Here is a 22391-nt window from a genome sequence, read left to right as displayed (position 1 = left end):
TTTTTTTTTTCTGTGCAGGGTAAATACTGGCTGCTTTATTTTTGCACTGCAATTTAGAGTTCAGTTTGAACACACCCCACCCAAATCTAACTCTCTCTGCACATGTTACATCTGCTCCACCTGCAGTGCACATAGAGGGTCATTCCAAGTTGATCGCTCGCTATCAGTTTTTAGCAGCTGTGCAAACGCTATGCCGCCGCCCACTGGAAGTATATTTTAGCTTAGCAGAAGTGCGAACGGTTGTATCACAGAGCGCCTGCAAAAAAAATTTGTGTAGTTTCAGAGTAGATCAAAACATACTCAGCGCTTGCGATCACTTCAGACTATTCAGTTCCGGATTTGACGTCACATACCTGCCCAGCGTTCGCCCAGCCACGCCTGCGCTTTCCCTGGCATGCCTGCGTTTTTCCGAACACTCCCTGAAAACGGTCAGTTGCCACCCAGAAACGCCCACTTCATGTCAATCACTCTGCGGCTGAAATGCATCGCTAGACCCTGTGCAAAACTGCATCGTTCATTGTGCCCGTACGTTGCGCGTGCGCATAGTTTTGCCCAACTGCTAACAAATTTGCTGCTACGATCAAGTCTGAATTATCCCCACAGACTCTCCATGTCACCTACAATCAGGCCCTATATGTAAGAGTAATATACTATGGAGGTGAGTACACAGATGGTGTGGTGCAGGTGTAAGCGAAAGTTACCTCTGTGGATCAAACTACTGAATTCTTTGTTCATTGGCAAATGCCAACTCTGACCACGCCGTGAGAGAGAGGCAAGGGTTCCCCAACCTGACACAGACAATGGAAAAAACACACAAAAGCATTCTAGATTAATAATTTAGTAAGCCAAAGTTACTGGACTGAGTCACTGCTATAGAATAAAATGTTTGGTTCAAATCCTATATAATAAAAGACTAACGCTGCTCCTCACTTCTATGGGGGGGAATCATAGATGGATTAAGGGAAGGGTGACATGGGTAGCTAATAGCTATCCCGGCTCCCCCACACACTAGGGACTTCCACACAGGGCCGGTTCTAGCCCTTGTGGCGCCCGGGCGGAAAATAGGGGAGTGGCTTCATACAGGGGCGTGGTCAGTTACACCCCCTGTAGAGTTGTGCCCCCATTTGTGCCCCCTGTAGAGTAGCGCCGCTTACAAAAAAAAAATATTAATACTTACTATCCCTGCTCCTGATTCCCAGCCGCTGCAGACCTCCGCCGGCGCCGCTCCTCTCCTCGGATCTATGCGAGAGACGTCATGACGTCTCTCCCATAGCACAGCATAGATAGACACTAGAGGTTAATTATGACCCCTAGCGCCTGTGCCAGTCCCACAATGCTGTGCGGTGCGCGATGACATCATCGCGCACCGCTCAGCAAAGGTCCTCTCCACGAAGGAAAACTAGACGGGTAGCGTCTATTTCCCTTCACAGCGGGTGACACAGCGGACACAGTGGGGGGCACTGCCAAACAGTAGCGAATCTTGCCATGGTGCGGCGCCCTCCGGAAGGTGGCGCCCCAGGCAAAAGTCCTGCTTGCCCGTGGCAAGATCCGCTACTGCTTCCACACACTGCATACCTCCCAGCTGTCCCAATGTCCCACCCACAGACTGCAGTGTCCCCCGAATGGGTGGGGGGGAGGTTGGGGGGGATGCTCTAACACCGCTACTTTGCATTGCAAACAGCGGAGAATGGATGACGGGCGCATGCATCTGTCATCCACACATTCTTTGCCAGCTCCAGGAGAGGCTGGGGGATGTCCAGCAGCTCCGGGAGAGCTGGACGGTATCCGGACTCTGGGTTGACAGCACTTAGGTTGACACACCTTAGGTCGACACCTATTGGTCGACAGTGACTAGGTCGACACTAGAAATAGGTCGACACGGCCAATAGGTCGACATGAACAAGGGCGACATGAGTTTTTCTAATTTTTTTTTAACTTTGAAGATAATAAATTGTTCACAGGACGGTAGGTAATAAAATGAAATAATAAATTCAATACACAGAATCAATAAAAAAGAACAGTTAAAATATTGTCACAGTGCTAATTAGCATAATATAATTATTAAAGGGATGACACATTCATTTGACTGTTTTTAACGCAATATCATACCCTGGCTAGGACATTCTCTGGAATCCTATCCACATGGAATTGTCAGAGGTAATCGATGTGCAACCGATTGAGACCTGTTGGAATCCCCAGTTTGATCCAGCAATGTGCAGTAGCTTGGTTTAGGGGTGGCTCTGGTTTCTCTGGAAATACTTGGTTAGTCCAAAGAATGATGCAGTCAAATAAACACCAGGGTAGAAAAATGATGGGAGTCCAAATGATATTGTCTGTGTCCTCCAGGCTTAACGCGTTTCGCTGGTGCAAATAACCAAGCTCCAAGATTCATACACTGCTTCTGAATACATACTGCCGCACTGTATGCAGTATGTATTCAGAAGCATGATTGCTTCCCCACCTCTCACTGCCCTCTACTGCTCACATTGGTGTAATTAATACAGTGAAAGGGGCTTTGGTACTGTTTAGGTTTTATGCTCATACACAAACCCCATTTGCTCTCAGAAAAAGGGTAGGAACACAATGAAGGTGACCCACACAGGTATCTCTGTGTGTGAATATACATACAGGAGAGAGAGAGAGAGACGTAAAACTGGCCTGGGCACACTGCTAGCCCCACTGTGACACTACTGGAACCCCACAGCCAACGGGCAGCTCCCACCTACACGTACCACACACCTGCCTCTACTCAGAGTCATACTCACATCGACAGGAGACACGCACCATGCCCAGATACACCAGCACATCTTACACACCCCGTCACAAATGCACACAGCTATGACATCATCCCAGGGCCCACTCCCGCCACACAGCAACTACGTGTATCAAGCTCCCCCAGCATGCAGCTCTTACCAGCCACTGAGAAAAAGGAAGATGTAAGCCACGTACAACTGGACAGAGTCCCGGCCTGGAGTAGGACAGTCGCACAGCCAGCCACGGATACATGGAGGGTAGGAGAGAGGAACAGGGCTCCACCTCTGATTGACAGGCAGGGGGAGAAGAAACCCAGCGGTGCTGAGTCTGACTATGAAATAGAGATGAGCGCCTGAAATTTTTCGGGTTTTGTGTTTTGGTTTTGGGTTCGGTTCCGCGGCCGTGTTTTGGGTTCGAACGCGTTTTGGCAAAACCTCACCGAATTTTTTTTGTCGGATTCGGGTGTGTTTTGGATTCGGGTGTTTTTTTCAAAAAACACTAAAAAACAGCTTAAATCATAGAATTTGGGGGTCATTTTGATCCCAAAGTATTATTAACCTCAAAAACCATAATTTACACTCATTTTCAGTCTATTCTGAATACCTCACACCTCACAATATTATTTTTAGTCCTAAAATTTGCACCGAGGTCGCTGTGTGAGTAAGATAAGCGACCCTAGTGGCCGACACAAACACCGGGCCCATCTAGGAGTGGCACTGCAGTGTCACGCAGGATGTCCCTTCCAAAAAACCCTCCCCAAACAGCACATGACGCAAAGAAAAAAAGAGGCGCAATGAGGTAGCTGTGTGAGTAAGATTAGCGACCCTAGTGGCCGACACAAACACCGGGCCCATCTAGGAGTGGCACTGCAGTGTCACGCAGGATGGCCCTTCCAAAAAACCCTCCCCAAACAGCACATGACGCAAAGAAAAAAAGAGGCGCAATGAGGTAGCTGTGTGAGTAAGATTAGCGACCCTAGTGGCCGACACAAACACCGGGCCCATCTAGGAGTGGCACTGCAGTGTCACGCAGGATGTCCCTTCCAAAAAACCCTCCCCAAACAGCACATGACGCAAAGAAAAAAAGAGGCGCAATGAGGTAGCTGTGTGAGTAAGATTAGCGACCCTAGTGGCCGACACAAACACCGGGCCCATCTAGGAGTGGCACTGCAGTGTCACGCAGGATGTCCCTTCCAAAAAACCCTCCCCAATCAGCACATGATGCAAAGAAAAAGAAAAGAAAAAAGAGGTGCAAGATGGAATTGTCCTTGGGCCCTCCCACCCACCCTTATGTTGTATAAACAAAACAGGACATGCACACTTTAACCAACCCATCATTTCAGTGACAGGGTCTGCCACACGACTGTGACTGATATGACGGGTTGGTTTGGACCCCCCCCAAAAAAGAAGCAATTAATCTCTCCTTGCACAAACTGGCTCTACAGAGGCAAGATGTCCACCTCATCTTCACCCTCCGATATATCACCGTGTACATCCCCCTCCTCACAGATTATCAATTCGTCCCCACTGGAATCCACCATCTCAGCTCCCTGTGTACTTTGTGGAGGCAATTGCTGCTGGTCAATGTCTCCGCGGAGGAATTGATTATAATTCATTTTAATGAACATCATCTTCTCCACATTTTCTGGATGTAACCTCGTACGCCGATTGCTGACAAGGTGAGCGGCGGCACTAAACACTCTTTCGGAGTACACACTTGTGGGAGGGCAACTTAGGTAGAATAAAGCCAGTTTGTGCAAGGGCCTCCAAATTGCCTCTTTTTCCTGCCAGTATAAGTACGGACTGTGTGACGTGCCTACTTGGATGCGGTCACTCATATAATCCTCCACCATTCTATCAATGTTGAGAGAATCATATGCAGTGACAGTAGACGACATGTCCGTAATCGTTGTCAGGTCCTTCAGTCCGGACCAGATGTCAGCATCAGCAGTCGCTCCAGACTGCCCTGCATCACCGCCAGCGGGTGGGCTCGGAATTCTGAGCCTTTTCCTCGCACCCCCAGTTGCGGGAGAATGTGAAGGAGGAGATGTTGACAGGTCGCGTTCCGCTTGACTTGACAATTTTGTCACCAGCAGGTCTTTCAACCCCAGCAGACCTGTGTCTGCCGGAAAGAGAGATCCAAGGTAGGCTTTAAATCTAGGATCGAGCACGGTGGCCAAAATGTAGTGCTCTGATTTCAACAGATTGACCACCCGTGAATCCTTGTTAAGCGAATTAAGGGCTGCATCCACAAGTCCCACATGCCTAGCGGAATCGCTCCCTTTTAGCTCCTTCTTCAATGCCTCCAGCTTCTTCTGCAAAAGCCTGATGAGGGGAATGACCTGACTCAGGCTGGCAGTGTCTGAACTGACTTCACGTGTGGCAAGTTCAAAGGGCATCAGAACCTTGCACAACGTTGAAATCATTCTCCACTGCGCCTGAGACAGGTGCATTCCACCTACTATATCGTGCTCAATTGTATAGGCTTGAATGGCCTTTTGCTGCTCCTCCAACCTCTGAAGCATATAGAGGGTTGAATTCCACCTCGTTACCACTTCTTGCTTCAGATGATGGCAGGGCAGGTTCAGTAGTTTTTGGTGGTGCTCCAGTCTTCTGTACGTGGTGCCTGTACGCTGAAAGTGTCCCGCAATTCTTCTGGCCACCGACAGCATCTCTTGCATGCCCCTGTCGTTTTTTAAAAAATTCTGCACCACCAAATTCAAGGTATGTGCAAAACATGGGACGTGCTGGAATTTGCCCATATTTAATGCACACACAATATTGCTGGCGTTGTCCGATGCCACAAATCCACAGGAGAGTCCAATTGGGGTAAGCCATTCCGCGATGATCTTCCTCAGTTGCCGTAAGAGGTTTTCAGCTGTGTGCGTATTCTGGAAAGCGGTGATACAAAGCGTAGCCTGCCTAGGAAAGAGTTGGCGTTTGCGAGATGCTGCTACTGGTGCCGCCGCTGCTGTTCTTGCGGCGGGAGTCCATACATCTACCCAGTGGGCTGTCACAGTCATATAGTCCTGACCCTGCCCTGCTCCACTTGTCCACATGTCCGTGGTTAAGTGGACATTGGGTACAACTGCATTTTTTAGGACACTGGTGAGTCTTTTTCTGACGTCCGTGTACATTCTCGGTATCGCCTGCCTAGAGAAGTGGAACCTAGATGGTATTTGGTAACGGGGGCACACTGCCTCAATAAATTGTCTAGTTCCCTGTGAACTAACGGCGGATACCGGACGCACGTCTAACACCAACATAGTTGTCAAGGACTCAGTTATCCGCTTTGCAGTAGGATGACTGCTGTGATATTTCATCTTCCTCGCAAAGGACTGTTGAACAGTCAATTGCTTACTGGAAGTAGTACAAGTGGGCTTACGACTTCCCCTCTGGGATGACCATCGACTCCCAGCGGCAACAACAGCAGCGCCAGCAGCAGTAGGCGTTACACGCAAGGATGCATCGGAGGAATCCCAGGCAGGAGAGGACTCGTCAGAATTGCCAGTGACATGGCCTGCAGGACTATTGGCATTCCTGGGGAAGGAGGAAATTGACACTGAGGGAGTTGGTGGGGTGGTTTGCGTGAGCTTGGTTACAAGAGGAAGGGATTTACTGGTCAGTGGACTGCTTCCGCTGTCACCCAAAGTTTTTGAACTTGTCACTGACTTATTATGAATGCGCTGCAGGTGACGTATAAGGGAGGATGTTCCGAGGTGGTTAACGTCCTTACCCCTACTTATTACAGCTTGACAAAGGGAACACACGGCTTGACACCTGTTGTCCGCATTTCTGGTGAAATACCTCCACACCGAAGAGCTGATTTTTTTGGTATTTTCACCTGGCATGTCAACGGCCATATTCCTCCCACGGACAACAGGTGTCTCCCCGGGTGCCTGACTTAAACAAACCACCTCACCATCAGAATCCTCCTGGTCAATTTCCTCCCCAGCGCCAGCAACACCCATATCCTCCTCATCCTGGTGTACTTCAACACTGACATTTTCAATCTGACTATCAGGAACTGGACTGCGGGTGCTCCTTCCAGCACTTGCAGGGGGCGTGCAAATGGTGGAAGGCGCATGCTCTTCACGTCCAGTGTTGGGAAGGTCAGGCATCGCAACCGACACAATTGGACTCTCCTTGTGGATTTGGGATTTCGAAGAATGCACAGTTCTTTGCTGTGCTGCTTTTGCCAGCTTGAGTCTTTTCATTTTTCTAGCGAGAGGCTGAGTGCTTCCATCCTCATGTGAAGCTGAACCACTAGCCATGAACATAGGCCAGGGCCTCAGCCGTTCCTTGCCACTCCGTGTGGTAAATGGCATATTGGCAAGTTTACGCTTCTCCTCCGACAATTTTATTTTAGGTTTTGGAGTCCTTTTTTTACTGATATTTGGTGTTTTGGATTTGACATGCTCTGTACTATGACATTGGGCATCGGCCTTGGCAGACGACGTTGCTGGCATTTCATCGTCTCGGCCATGACTAGTGGCAGCAGCTTCAGCACGAGGTGGAAGTGGATCTTGATCTTTCCCTAATTTTGGAACCTCAACATTTTTGTTCTCCATATTTTAATAGGCACAACTAAAAGGCACCTCAGGTAAACAATGGAGATGGATGGATTGGATACTAGTATACAATTATGGACGGGCTGCCGAGTGCCGACACAGAGGTAGCCACAGCCGTGAACTACCGCACTGTACTGTGTCTGCTGCTAATATATAGACTGGTTGATAAAGAGATAGTATACTCGTAACTAGTATGTATGTATAAAGAAAGAAAAAAAAACCACGGTTAGGTGGTATATACAATTATGGACGGGCTGCCGAGTGCCGACACAGAGGTAGCCACAGCCGTGAACTACCGCACTGTACTGTGTCTGCTGCTAATATATAGACTGGTTGATAAAGAGATAGTATACTCGTAACTAGTATGTATGTATAAAGAAAGAAAAAAAAACCACGGTTAGGTGGTATATACAATTATGGACGGGCTGCCGAGTGCCGACACAGAGGTAGCCACAGCCGTGAACTACCGCACTGTACTGTGTCTGCTGCTAATATATAGACTGGTTGATAAAGAGATAGTATACTCGTAACTAGTATGTATGTATAAAGAAAGAAAAAAAAACCACGGTTAGGTGGTATATACAATTATGGACGGGCTGCCGAGTGCCGACACAGAGGTAGCCACAGCCGTGAACTACCGCACTGTACTGTGTCTGCTGCTAATATAGACTGGTTGATAAAGAGATAGTATACTCGTAACTAGTATGTATGTATAAAGAAAGAAAAAAAACCCACGGTTAGGTGGTATATACAATTATGGACGGGCTGCCGAGTGCCGACACAGAGGTAGCCACAGCCGTGAACTACCGCACTGTACTGTGTCTGCTGCTAATATATAGACTGGTTGATAAAGAGATAGTATACTCGTAACTAGTATGTATGTATAAAGAAAGAAAAAAAAACCACGGTTAGGTGGTATATACAATTATGGACGGGCTGCCGAGTGCCGACACAGAGGTAGCCACAGCCGTGAACTACCGCACTGTACTGTGTCTGCTGCTAATATAGACTGGTTGATAAAGAGATAGTATACTCGTAACTAGTATGTATGTATAAAGAAAGAAAAAAAAACCACGGTTAGGTGGTATATACAATTATGGACGGGCTGCCGAGTGCCGACACAGAGGTAGCCACAGCCGTGAACTACCGCACTGTACTGTGTCTGCTGCTAATATATAGACTGGTTGATAAAGAGATAGTATACTCGTAACTAGTATGTATGTATAAAGAAAGAAAAACCACGGTTAGGTGGTATATACAATTATGGACGGGCTGCCGAGTGCCGACACAGAGGTAGCCACAGCCGTGAACTACCGCACTGTACTGTGTCTGCTGCTAATATAGACTGGTTGATAAAGAGATAGTATACTCGTAACTAGTATGTATGTATAAAGAAAGAAAAAAAAACCACGGTTAGGTGGTATATACAATTATGGACGGGCTGCCGAGTGCCGACACAGAGGTAGCCACAGCCGTGAACTACCGCACTGTACTGTGTCTGCTGCTAATATATAGACTGGTTGATAAAGAGATAGTATACTCGTAACTAGTATGTATGTATAAAGAAAGAAAAACCACGGTTAGGTGGTATATACAATTATGGACGGGCTGCCGAGTGCCGACACAGAGGTAGCCACAGCCGTGAACTACCGCACTGTACTGTGTCTGCTGCTAATATAGACTGGTTGATAAAGAGATAGTATACTCGTAACTAGTATGTATGTATAAAGAAAGAAAAAAAAACCACGGTTAGGTGGTATATACAATTATGGACGGGCTGCCGAGTGCCGACACAGAGGTAGCCACAGCCGTGAACTACCGCACTGTACTGTGTCTGCTGCTAATATAGACTGGTTGATAAAGAGATAGTATACTCGTAACTAGTATGTATGTATAAAGAAAGAAAAAAAAACCACGGTTAGGTGGTATATACAATTATGGACGGGCTGCCGAGTGCCGACACAGAGGTAGCCACAGCCGTGAACTACCGCACTGTACTGTGTCTGCTGCTAATATATAGACTGGTTGATAAAGAGATAGTATACTCGTAACTAGTATGTATGTATAAAGAAAGAAAAAAAAAACCACGGTTAGGTGGTATATACAATTATGGACGGGCTGCCGAGTGCCGACACAGAGGTAGCCACAGCCGTGAACTACCGCACTGTACTGTGTCTGCTGCTAATATAGACTGGTTGATAAAGAGATAGTATACTCGTAACTAGTATGTATGTATAAAGAAAGAAAAAAAAACCACGGTTAGGTGGTATATACAATTATGGACGGGCTGCCGAATGCCGACACAGAGGTAGCCACAGCCGTGAACTACCGCACTGTACTGTGTCTGCTGCTAATATATAGACTGGTTGATAAAGAGATAGTATACTACTAATATTATATATACTGGTGGTCAGGTCACTGGTCACTAGTCACACTGGCAGTGGCACTCCTGCAGCAAAAGTGTGCACTGTTTAATTTTAATATAATATTATGTACTCCTGGCTCCTGCTATAACCTATAACTGGCACTGCAGTAGTGCTCCCCAGTCTCCCCCACAATTATAAGCTGTGTGAGCTGAGCAGTCAGACAGATATATAATATATATAGATGATGCAGCACACTGGCCTGAGCCTGAGCAGTGCACACAGATATGGTATGTGACTGACTGAGTCACTGTGTGTATCGCTTTTTTCAGGCAGAGAACGGATATATTAAATAAACTGCACTGTGTGTCTGGTGGTCACTCACTATATAATATATTATGTACTCCTGGCTCCTGCTATAACCTATAACTGGCACTGCAGTAGTGCTCCCCAGTCTCCCCCACAATTATAAGCTGTGTGAGCTGAGCAGTCAGACAGATATATATAATATTATATATAGATAATAGATGATGCAGCACACTGGCCTGAGCCTGAGCAGTGCACACAGATATGGTATGTGACTGAGTCACTGTGTGCTGTGTATCGCTTTTTTCAGGCAGAGAACGGATTATAAATAAAACTGGTGGTCACTGGTCACTATCAGCAAAACTCTGCACTGTACTGAGTACTCCTAATGCTCCCCAAAATTAGTAAATCAAGTGTCTCTCTAATCTATTCTAAACGGAGAGGACGCCAGCCACGTCCTCTCCCTATCAATCTCAATGCACGTGTGAAAATGGCGACGACGCGCGGCTCCTTATATAGAATCCGAGTCTCGCGATAGAATCCGAGCCTCGCGAGAATCCGACAGCGTCATGATGACGTTCGGGCGCGCTCGGGTTAACCGAGCAAGGCGGGAAGATCCGAGTCGCTCGGACCCGTGAAAAAAAACATGAAGTTCTGGCGGGTTCGGATTCAGAGAAACCGAACCCGCTCATCTCTACTATGAAAGCGACTGGAAAGCAGTGCCACCCTCAACAAGTGGTGCCATCATACTGACAGCACCGGTGGGGGTGACGGACCACGCCCTCAGGCCACAGTGCCCCGAGCGATTGCCCTGCTTGCCCACCCCTAGGATCGCCCCTGTTTACACGTTAGCAGAGTGTCACACTAACCTAGGTTTCAATTAACTTTTTTTGCACACGTGAGTGCACTTAGAGTGTGTTCACAACTGACGGTCAAATAGCAACGTTGCAGCGCTGATATGTAAAATAGAAGCAGCATCTGCATATCAAAAAATCATTTGTGTGAGTAACAGTGGATATTCTCACAGATCAGATGACCCCAAATCAAGATGCAACTTCCCCTCCTAAAGAAAGTGGGTCCACAAACTTTTCATGGCACAGGGTGAAAATGCCCACTACTGATATGAAGAAAAACAGCGACAGAACTAAGCAGCCATCCATGGGTAGAATACAAACAGTGAAAAAAGGGCAATTTCGTTGTGCCCCAACACACTTGGTGGCCCACATGACCTGGATTCAACTTTTTTCTTCAGTTTCATTTTTAATACGCCATTAGTGTAGCACATTGCAGACTGTGTCACTGGTTTCCATGTGACCTGACTTGCTTCACTGTTGACCATAAGTTAAGGGTGACTTCTAATGAAAACATCTTGGGGGTAATTCCAAGTTGATCGCAGCAGGATTTTTGCTAGCAATTGGGCAAAACCATTTGCACTGCAGGGGAGGCAGATATAACATGTGCAGAGAGAGTTAGATTTGGGTTGGGTGTGTTCAGTCTGCAATCTAATTTGCAGTGTAAAAATAAAGCAGCCAGTATTTACCCTGCACAGAAATAAAATAACCCACCCAAATCTAACTCTTTCTGCACATGTTATATCTGCCCCCCCTGCAGTGCACATGGTTTTGCCCAATTGCTATCAAAAATCCTGCTGCGATCAACTTGGAATTACCCCCCTTATCCCACTATCATAGTCCACACAGTTCAATATTTATTTATTATTATTACCAGTTATTTATATAGCGCACACATATTCCGCAGCGCATTTACAGAGAATAATTGTCCACTCACATCAGTCCCTGCCCCAGTGGAGCTTACAATCTATATTCCCTACCACATGTACACGCACACACATTCACACTAGGGTTCATTTTTGTTGGCAGCCAATTAACCTACCAGTATATTTTTGGATTGTGGGAGGAAATCAGAGTACCTGGAGGAAACCCACACAAGTACGGGGAAAATATAAAAACTCCACACAGATAGGGCCATGGTGGGAATTGAACCCATGACCTCAGTGCTGTGAGGCAGTAATGCTAATCATTACACCATCCGTACTGACAATATAATGGTAACCACAGCTGCCTGCTGTGTACCTACTGGTGCAATATATTGTATTCCTGGGAAGTCCCTGGTGTATCTGACATACTTTTCATGGAAAACGACTTCTACCATATGCCCTGGCTGCTAAGACAGAACAGGAAGTTTAGATAAAAATGCCATGTGGAGGAGCCATTATTCTTTACTGTCAGCCAATATGAAAGAGAGACCACCAGAGAGAAATCCGATAATGATTACAAAGAGGCCATGTGAAGGTGGTGGCCAAGACAACCAATCAGATCCCAGCTTTCATTTATCTAGTACAGTCTATAAAATTATATCTGGATTCTGATTGGTTGCTATGGGCAACACCTCCACTTGCCCTCTTTAGATGGTTTGATATTCTCCCCTAACTGTCAAGTGTAACTGAATCTATAATCAGCTCCCCCAGAAAATCCTCCACCTCAGTGAGCTACTTGCAGTCCGTGACTGCACACTGGCTACACTGTGACGGGCAGTGACTATTGGAAGTGCTACCTGCCACTCACACACAGGACAGGCAGTCCCATTGGGAGGTGTTTTCTCCCTCTGGGACTGCCAGTCCAGCTGTGATTAGCAAAGAGCTTGCATCCAGTGGAAAGCCACTCCTATGCCTTATCATCAGCCCTACCGAGCTTCTATGGTCTGCAGCCCACATGGGTGTTAGGCAGAGGAGAGAAGGACGTTGTGAGATCTGCCTCTCGCAAATAATATTTGTCATAATGGAAACAGTTGGTGTAAAAATTATAGGGCAGGTACGAAAATTGCTTAATTTAGATTTTGGGAAAAATATATTATTCTGACCTCTACCCAAAGATTCATGCCAGGTAAACCTCGCATTAACAAACTCCCAAAGTATAAAATTACTCCAAATCCTAAACCTTACTTTAAAACCTAAATTAAACCATAGTCTCAATGGTAATTATTTATCATTTAATTAATAAAAAAACTAAAAACGTATTGCTCTTTTTATACAGTATGAACGACACCTGCGTCTTCTGCCCCCCAGAGTGGCCAGCTAGCCCCTTTAGAAGAGGGAGGGGTGTTGTGGTTTAAAATGTTGACGTTCAGAATGTCTACGTGTCAAGCGTTCACATTCCCAGTGTCAACACTGACAAAATTGACAGAATGTCGACAATATAAATGCTGACACTGGGCATGTCGGGGGTCATTCAGACCCGATCGCTCGCTGCAGTTAATCGCAGCGATCGGATCGGAACTGCGCCGGTGCCGCAGTGAGCCGGCACATGCCAGACAGCCGAAGGCCGTCGTTGCCTAGCGATCGCCTCTGCCTGATTGACAGGCAGAGGCAGTCGCTGGGCGGGAGTGGGCTGGACGACGGCGTTAAGCCGCCGTTTAGGGGGCGCAATTCAGCCAACGCAGGCGTGGCCGGACCATTGGGGGGGCGGGCCACGGCGGCTGTGTGTGATGTCACGCAGCGGCTGCGTGATGTCACACACAGCCGCTGCGACCCGGGCAGTGAAGAGGTTCTCCCGGCCAGCCGAAAGAACTGCGCTGGCTGGGAGTTACTCCTCAGATGCAAAAGCATCGCCGCTGTGCGATGCTTTTGCATTTCTGCGGTGGGGCCGGCACTGACGTGCGGGCCGGACTAGCCCTGTGCCGGGCGTCCTCCCGCATATCTGAGTGCCTGATCGTAGCTGTGCTAAATTTAGCACAGTTACGATCAACTCGGAATGACCCCCCGTCGACCATGTAGCTTCCAACTGGGGTCTTAACTAACCGATACCCTAAACCTGACCCCAACCGTGGTTTAACCCTAATCACACGACGCAGCCTGACCCTAAAATCGTAAAGAATGTCAATATTGTGTCTTGGATGTTGACATGTTTAGTGTCAACTCTCCGTTCATGTCGACAAGTGGCAATAATTATGGTAGATGACTGCTGCTGATCTGTGGCTGTTGTATGTCCACTTCTGAGATTAAACTGTCAGAATAACAGCTAAAGCACAGCAACCTGCAACCCACAGACATGTCCGAGGCCAGTGTGCGTAATCAGAAAATCAGTTACTACTCATCTGTGCAACTTATTTTCTTCACATTTTTTATTACCGGTTTATAGCATTTGCTGTAAAACTTTCACCTTTCCATTCCCGTGAGAGGGTGGCGTGGAGAAATGTGAGTGATTTACTTGTTTCTGAGTTTGCAGATCGCACATCATCACTAATATATATTGATTGTTTTTCAGCATTTTCTCCTGTTTTTGTGCGCTATAAAGAATGTCTTATCACTGCTTGAATACACTTGATATTTTTCTTATTTGCTATTCTGTTGCTCTTCACCAAATTTCACAGTTGATGATTTTCTCCTATTAATTTTTTTCTGTCCACTAGCCTCTATTTTCTAATTCACGTTTACTCCGTATTATTTTCATATTTCCTTTTTGACAAATTGCAGTCAGTAGCTACGATGCATGGACATAACATCTTTTTAATACTTATTTTCATCCTCTTTTATCCATTTACCAAGCCATTATTAATTTATCATGCATGAGGACGGAATCCTATAATGCGGCTTCTGAAAATGTGCCCTCAAAAAACTTTATTTTTTTTCCTTCAAGGTAATAACAAGGGGCTTTAATAGTTTTTATTCTACCGTCAAATCTGTTGCAATTTTCTGAATTATGCCTGGTACACTGGATGGTAAGAGAAAGTAAAACCTGTTTTATTTATGCTGCTTTCAGAACCTACACGATCCGGAGTTGTATTTTGTGCTTCACTTCACTATATTAATTTATTCAGAAATGTTTTAAGGGTGGTCTTCAGTATGCCAGCTGTCGGGATCCCGGCGCACAGTATACCGGTGCCGGGATCCCGACAGCCGGCATACCGACACTTATTCTCCCTCGTGGGGGTCCACGACCCCCCTGGAGGGAGAATAAAATAGTGTGGCGCGCGTAGCGCGCCACTGTGCCCATAGCGTGGTGAGCGCAGCGAGCCCGCAAGGGGCTCATTTGCGCTCGCCACACTGTCGGTAAGCCGGCGGTCGGGCTCCCAGCGCCGGTATGCTGGGCGCCGGGAGCCCGACCGCCGGCATATCGTAGTGAACCCATGTTTTAAATGTGTTATCAGAAGACAGAATGTTGAGATTATTGTTTATTGTGGATATAAATATTTTGTACACTGAAGTTTAAAGACAAGTTGGGAGTCTTAACCAAAAATGATAATGACATAGCGGACAAACTAAATTAGTTTTTTTCAACGGTATTTACAAGAGAGAACCAAATTCAGGGACTAACACACAATCTCAATAATGATAATGTCCCACTGATAAGTGCTCATTTAAGTGAGGAGGTAGTCTGTGACCGATTAAAAAATTTAAAGATTAATAAGTCACCAGCTCCCGATGGAATTCACCCAAGGGTTCTAATGGAGCTTCACTCTGAACTTGCAAGACCACTATTTTTGATCTTTAAAGATTCAGTTATATCAGGTATGGTTCCCAAAGACTGGCGTATAGCGGAAGTAGTGCCAATATTCAAAAAGGGAAGTAAAGCTGAACCGGGTAATTATAGACCAATTAGTCTTACATCTATAGTGGGGAAAGTATTGGAAGGTATTCTAAGGGACAGTATTCAGAAGTTCCTTGAAGTCAATAAGGTCATTAAAAGGAATCAACATGGATTTGTGTAGGACAGATCATGTCAAACCAACTTACTTGGCTTTTATGAAACAGTAAGTGCGAACCTTGATCAGGGTAAGGAGGTGGATGTAATCTTTTTAGACTTTGCCAAAGCTTTCGACACTGTACCACACATGCGACTTATCTATAAGCTACAAGAAATAGGGCTAGGGAGCACAATATGCACTTGGGTCAAAAATTGGTTAGATAATAGGGAACAGTGCATTGTGGTTAATGGATCATTTTCAAATTGGACTGAAGTGCTAAGTGGTGTGCCACAAGGGTCTGTACTAGGACCACTATTGTTCAACATTTTCATTAACGACCTAACAGAAGGTCTAGAGAGTATGGTGTCAACTATTGCAGACGATACCAAATTGTGTAAAGTTATAAATACAGAGGGGGATGCCGAGTCTATTCAGAACGACTTAGTTAAATTAGAAGCATGGGCAGCCAAATGGAGAATGTGCTTCAATACAGACAAGTGTAAGGTAATGCACTGTGGTAGCAAGAACAAAAATTATACCTACATACTAAATGGGGTAACATTAGGGGATTCTGTACTGGAAAAGGACTTAGGTGTTCACATAGATAGCAAACTAAGCAGCAGAACCCAAAGTAGGATTGCAGCAAATATAGCTAATAAGATATTAGCATGCATAAAACGGGGAATTGATGCAAGGGATGAGAGTGTTATACTCCCATTATATAAATCACTAGTGAGGCCACATCTTGAATACTGTGTGCAATTTTGGGCACCATACTACAAAAAGGATATTCTGGAGCTAGAAAAGGTTCAGAGGCGGGCAACCAAACTAATTAAGGGCATGGAGACGCTGGAATATGAGGAAAGGCTTGCAAGGCTAGGCATGTTTACACTGGAAAAGAGGAGACTAAGAGGGGACATGATCAGCATCTACAAATACATAAGGGGACAATACACAGAGCTTGCGCAGGACCTGTTTTTGATAAGATCAGCACAGAGGACACGTGGACACTCACTTAGGTTAGAGGAGAGGAGATTCCGCACAATGTAACGTAAAGGATTTTTCACAGTAAGGACAATACGTGTTTGGAATTCCCTGCCTGCGGGAATTGTAATGGCGGACTCAGTCAACAACTTTAAGAATGGGTTAGATAGATTCCTAATGGATAAGGATATCCAGGGATATGGAGCGTAGTCGCGCAGTATAGTTACTACGAAAAGAGGAATAAAACACAACGGCTGACATCAGCATCAGACAAAATGTAGACCAGAATAATCCTGCATAGGAAAACACAAATAGGTTGAACTTGATGGACAAATTGTCTTTTTTCAACCTTAGATACTATGTTACTATGTTACTAAATTAATGAGTGTGTTCTCTACACAAACTTTTATATGGGAATGTAGTCAAAATGTCGACATTAATAGCAGTTATGTCTACATTGTTAAAATGTCGACAGGAAACTTGCTGACATATTCAAAGGGCCAGATTCAAATGTTTACATGCCCCCTATCTCCCGTTGAATGTGACGGGAGATAGAGGAGCGATATTCAAATGTCCCCCATTTTCACCCCTATTGCGCCCAGTACAGTTGGGTTTAGGCGTGCAAAGCACCTAAACCCAATTAAACTAACGGGTGCGTTCATGAAAAGACCGATTTGGGTGCCCAAACGGGTCTCTTTACATGCATTTCAGCTTGCTACCTCCGGGGGTAGCGATCTGAAATTATCTTGTCACACCCTTCAGCAGTAACATGAGAATACCGCTGGTGGGCGCGATCACGGCTGGGAGGGGGGAGAGCAAATTTGAATCCGGTCCAAAATGTTGACAAGGGAAATGTCAACATTGTCAGAACATCGTCATTATGATTAGGCTGACGGCGGAGGTTACGGTTAGACTGCGGGGAGGTAGAGGTATGGGTAGGTTTTAGTGTTAGGGATATGGGAGAAATACCAGAACGCTGGAGGATCAAAGGCCTAACCCAGAAGTGGTGATGTCATGACCACCAGGACCTGGGAGCCACGCTTAAGCTGCTGCAGCCATAAGGAAGTCACCGCTGGGCCACAAGGGATGATATGTCGACAATATAAGTTGTCGACATTTTGAAAAATTTAGTTTCTATTGATCAGTATAAGCCTACAGAATGGGTTTCTGAAATATCTAGATTTTTAAATCTATTCTCCCTGATGACCCGTTGGCATTGCTTAAAATTTATTTAATGTCAATGTGCTTAATGTTTGTAAAATGCGTGCAAATGGATCTGACAGTAGAACTCAATGTTCCTCCTGTTACAAGACCCATTACTTTGTCAAACAGTCAGAATGATACCTGTTCAGTTTCTGTGCATTTCCGATATATATTTTTTTTGCTGCAAAAAATGTGCAGAACAGACTTTCTTCTACTCCGGCCCCACAGCAATGATTTAGCATCTGTGACAACCAACATCACTGCAAATGGCATTCATGAGCACACGTGCTTGTAATGAAAGTGTGAGGAGCACTGGAAGGTATGGCCACACCCCCCCCCCCCCCCCCCCCCCCGAAAAGACCCAATGAAAATTTGTATTTGTCCCCATCAGCAGTTGGCCCGGGCCCCCAATGGACCCCTGAAATAGGCCCATGCCCGGCAATTAAGTACCCCCCCCCGAGCCCTTGTGTAGGAGTTGTGCCATTGGGAATCTATTCCCACTAAGGTTGTGGGGGGTAATGCCACTGAGATCTATTGCCGTTGAAGGGATATATTGAAACTGGGGGGGTGGGAGACACTGTTACAATGGGGACATGTAGATACAGGTGATAGGGGATGCGAGACATAGATAGTACTCGGGTAGACCTTCAATACTTACTGTTTCAATTTCCTTCAGCTCATCTTAACTTATATGCTTAGTTCATTTTATGCCTCTGTGGAGCAGGAGCGTGGTAGTATCAATAGGAAATAAATTAAGATTTTTTTGCTAACATTGGGGGTCATTCCGAGTTGATCGTAGCTGTGCTAAGTTTAGCACAGCTACGATCGTTAACTCAGACATGCGGGGGACGCCCAGCACAGGGCTAGTCTACCCCGCATGTCAGTGCCGGCCCCCCGCACAAATACAAAAGCATCGCACAGAGGCGATGCCTTTGTATTTGAGGAGTAACTCCCGGCCAGCGCAGCTCCTGCGGCTGGCCGGGAGTTACTCGTCGCTCCCGCTGGCCGCAGCGGCTGCGTGACCCATCACGCAGCCGCCGCGGCCCGTCCCCCCAACGGTCCGGCCACACCTGCGTTGGCCAAACTGCTCCCCCTAAACAGCGGCTAAACGCCGCAGTTCAGCCCCCTCCCGCCTAGCGACCGCCTCTGTCTCAGAGGTGATCGCTAGGCAACGATGACTGCCATGCGCCAGTGAACAACGGTGCCGGCGCATGCGCAGTTCCGACCCGATCGCTGCGCTGCGACAAACTGCAGCGAGCGATCGGGTCGGAATGACCCCCATTGTTTTAATATGAATGAAAGGACGGTGGCTTATAGAACATATGTAAATCTTTTTTTCTCTACTTAAAGATACTTTTAAACCACATTGGTGGTTCTCCTCTGAGGTGCTAGGATCACCAGACTACTGGGTAAACTCACTCTGGAGCAGGCCACAAAGAACTACCATTGAGAAGCAGTCAATCCCAGCCACCTTCAGCGACTGCCCCTGGGACTTGTAAACCAGAACTTTAGGGGGAACTGCAGCTTCCTGAACTCAAATGCATACTCTGATGTTGTGAGTGGAATGCGGGGTATGTACATCGCCTCCCCCCGAGCTTTGCCGGTGAACACTGTGGCCTTGGTCGGGTTGAGGTTCCGCAGCAACATCACGGAACCCCCACTGTGAGGAGTACGCTGGTGGGCTGGGAAGCCAGGAGGGTTAAGAGTGTTGAGGAACTCCATGGGGTAATGGACCATGTCATCCATTTGCACTATCGACATGTCTCCATTTCTGCCCATTCAAATGACTGAAGTAGAGTGTGATTATAATGGTAGCCTTGGCATCTTGTGGGTCAGAATGGCTCCACCGAATCCAAATTTGCCCCTTTTGGGGTTGATTAGGACAAAATCCTAAATTTAGGTATCTGTCTGGGAAAACTTTGTAAGCCAAAACCGAATTGGTATCTCATCGGGCCTAAGAGATATTCAGGAATCCTTGAAAACACATTTTAACCCTATTCACCCCCTTAGGGGTCAAATTTAAAACGAATCCTGCTTAGTGGGTGCTTACATGGGATTGGTATGTGTGACCGGTGGACGGGATGCTGGCGGTCACAAAACCGATGCCGGCATCCCAATGGTTACGATCCCGACATGGGCAAGGAAAGTATTCTAAATCCCCCATCTACCCCCCTTACCCTAACCCTCCCTTACCGCAGCCGAACCCTAACCTCCCCCCTTAGTGCCTAACATTAACCTCCCCCTTAGTGCCTAAACCTAACTCCCCCCCTTTCCGCAACCTCCCCCTTCCCCCATAGTGCCTGAACCTAACCCCTCCCCCGGTGATGCCTAAACCTAAACCTCCCTTCCTGTTGCCTAACTCTAACCTCCCAGAATCCCACCATCACCACCACAGCCTAAACCTAACTTCCACGGGTGGTTCCTAAACTCAACACCCCCCCCCCCCCCCTCCCATCCCCATCCTCGCAGCCAAACCCCAACCCTCCCGGCTATACTTAAATTTGGGATTCCGGAGTAGGTGTTCTTGAATGTATACCATGTACATCATGGAAGGTATATACTCCCCGAATTTCATATTTCTAGGTCCAGGGGTTTGGGCTGGGCATTGATGGGTCAGTCAGTCAGGACATTTCTATTTATAGATTAAGAGATAGATAGATAGATAGATAGATAGATAGATAGATAGATAGATAGATAGATAGATAGATAGATAGATAGAGAGAGTTCTTTATTTTTATTTTTTAAATGACATTTGGGAAATATTAATCAGTTAGGTGGTTAATACCAGAACTGTTCATCTATTGGTCTACAAAATTAATGTGATCAGTGTTTGGTTTAGTTTTTTTTAAATCATATTCATTATTGTTATGGTCCTTATTTACATATGCATCCATATATATATATATATAGTCATTCACTAAAATTGTATTTAAATGTAAAGAGGCACTAAGTCAGAGTAACCAGTAGAATGTCTGCACCCACTGATTAGCCTTCTCTAAACATATAGGGGTATATGCAATGCCGGGCGAATTGCGGCTTTTTTTCGCCCGTTATTAAATTCGACACAATTCGACCGTCGAATTCCGGCCAGCGGATTCGACAGTCCCGCTGTCGAAAAACGGACCAATTGACGGATACGTGCGTCCTGGATACGACTTTTCCGAAGGCGCAAAAAATGGTTAAAAAACACCGCGAGTAACCTCACCGCTGACCGCAAAGTTCCCATTATTGAAGATAATGGAGAGGCTGTGCGATGCGCTGTCTGACAGCTCAGACGCGCATAGGCAATCAGGAGAGTGCTCCCTGATTGCCTGAAGGGACCCTCTGTGACAGGAGTCATGGGGGGTCACAGCATTCGGGGAAAGGGGTCCCATGTGTAAACATGGGACCCCTTTCAGTTCGTGGATCGGGTATGCGGTTTGTTTTTTTGCCAAGTACGTGGATTACAAAAAAAAGAACAGGACACACTGGATTTAGGTGAGTATAATTTTATTTTCAGGTACCCCGGATTCTACTTGGAGACGTGGCCAGAGTCGGCATGTCAACATAGGTAAGTATGTGTGTGTGTCGGCATGTATGTAATAAAGTTTTACTTTCAAGGTGTGCGTGTCCTGTTTTTATTTGGGTATTTTTTTGCAGAAGAATTACAGGTACCAGCGGGCCCGTTTTACCCCCTCATGCTGGTACTTGTGGTTCTTCAAGTACCAGCTTGCGGGGAGGCTTGCTGGGACTTGTAGTTCTTCTGCAATAAACAATATTCTTTGATTTTACACAAGGCTATCAGCCCCCCATCCGCAGCCCATGGATGGGGGGGACAGCCTCGGGCTTCACACCTGGCCCTTGGGTAGCTGGAGGGGGGGGACCCCTTGATTTAAGGGGTCCCCACTCCTCCAGGGTACCCCGGCCAGGGTTGGAGATTTAATGCCACGGCCGCAGGGACCGGTATAGGGGGACCCCTACGCTTTTTGTCCCCCGTATTTTTTGCACCAGGACCGGACGCAGAGCCCGGTGCTGGTTCTAAAAATACGGGGGATCCCCAGTCAATTTTTTACCCGTATTTTTACAACCAGGACCGGCTCAAAGAGCCCGAGGCTGGTTATGCTTAGGAGGGGGGACCCCACGCATTTTTTTTTCAGAATTTTAACCCATTCCCACCCCTTCCCACTGAAAACCATGCTCTCTCAATTTTAGTCAGTTAAAAAAATATATTATTTTAAAAAATATATAAATAATAGTTGTAAATCCTAATAGACAAACCAAGTACCTAATCCCTTCTAATATAAATAGATATGCTATTAGCAATAAAAAAAACACAAAAAAAAAACATGTTTAAATTTTTTTTATTAGATTCCGCCAGCAAAGTGAGGCGGAATGAAATTGACGAATTTACTGTCGAAAAGCACTGTTGTCGAATCAACATTTTTCAATTGAATATACTTTTGTCGAAAAGCCGCATTTTTACCAGTGCAGACATGTCGAATTTGCAACTGTCGAATTTCAAAAAGTCG

This window comes from Pseudophryne corroboree, chromosome 2 (assembly GCF_028390025.1).
Source record: "Pseudophryne corroboree isolate aPseCor3 chromosome 2, aPseCor3.hap2, whole genome shotgun sequence".
Taxonomy (NCBI): Eukaryota; Metazoa; Chordata; class Amphibia; order Anura; family Myobatrachidae; genus Pseudophryne; species Pseudophryne corroboree.
The sequence above is the reverse complement of the archived record's forward strand: the minus strand, read 5'-3'. Positions refer to the sequence as shown.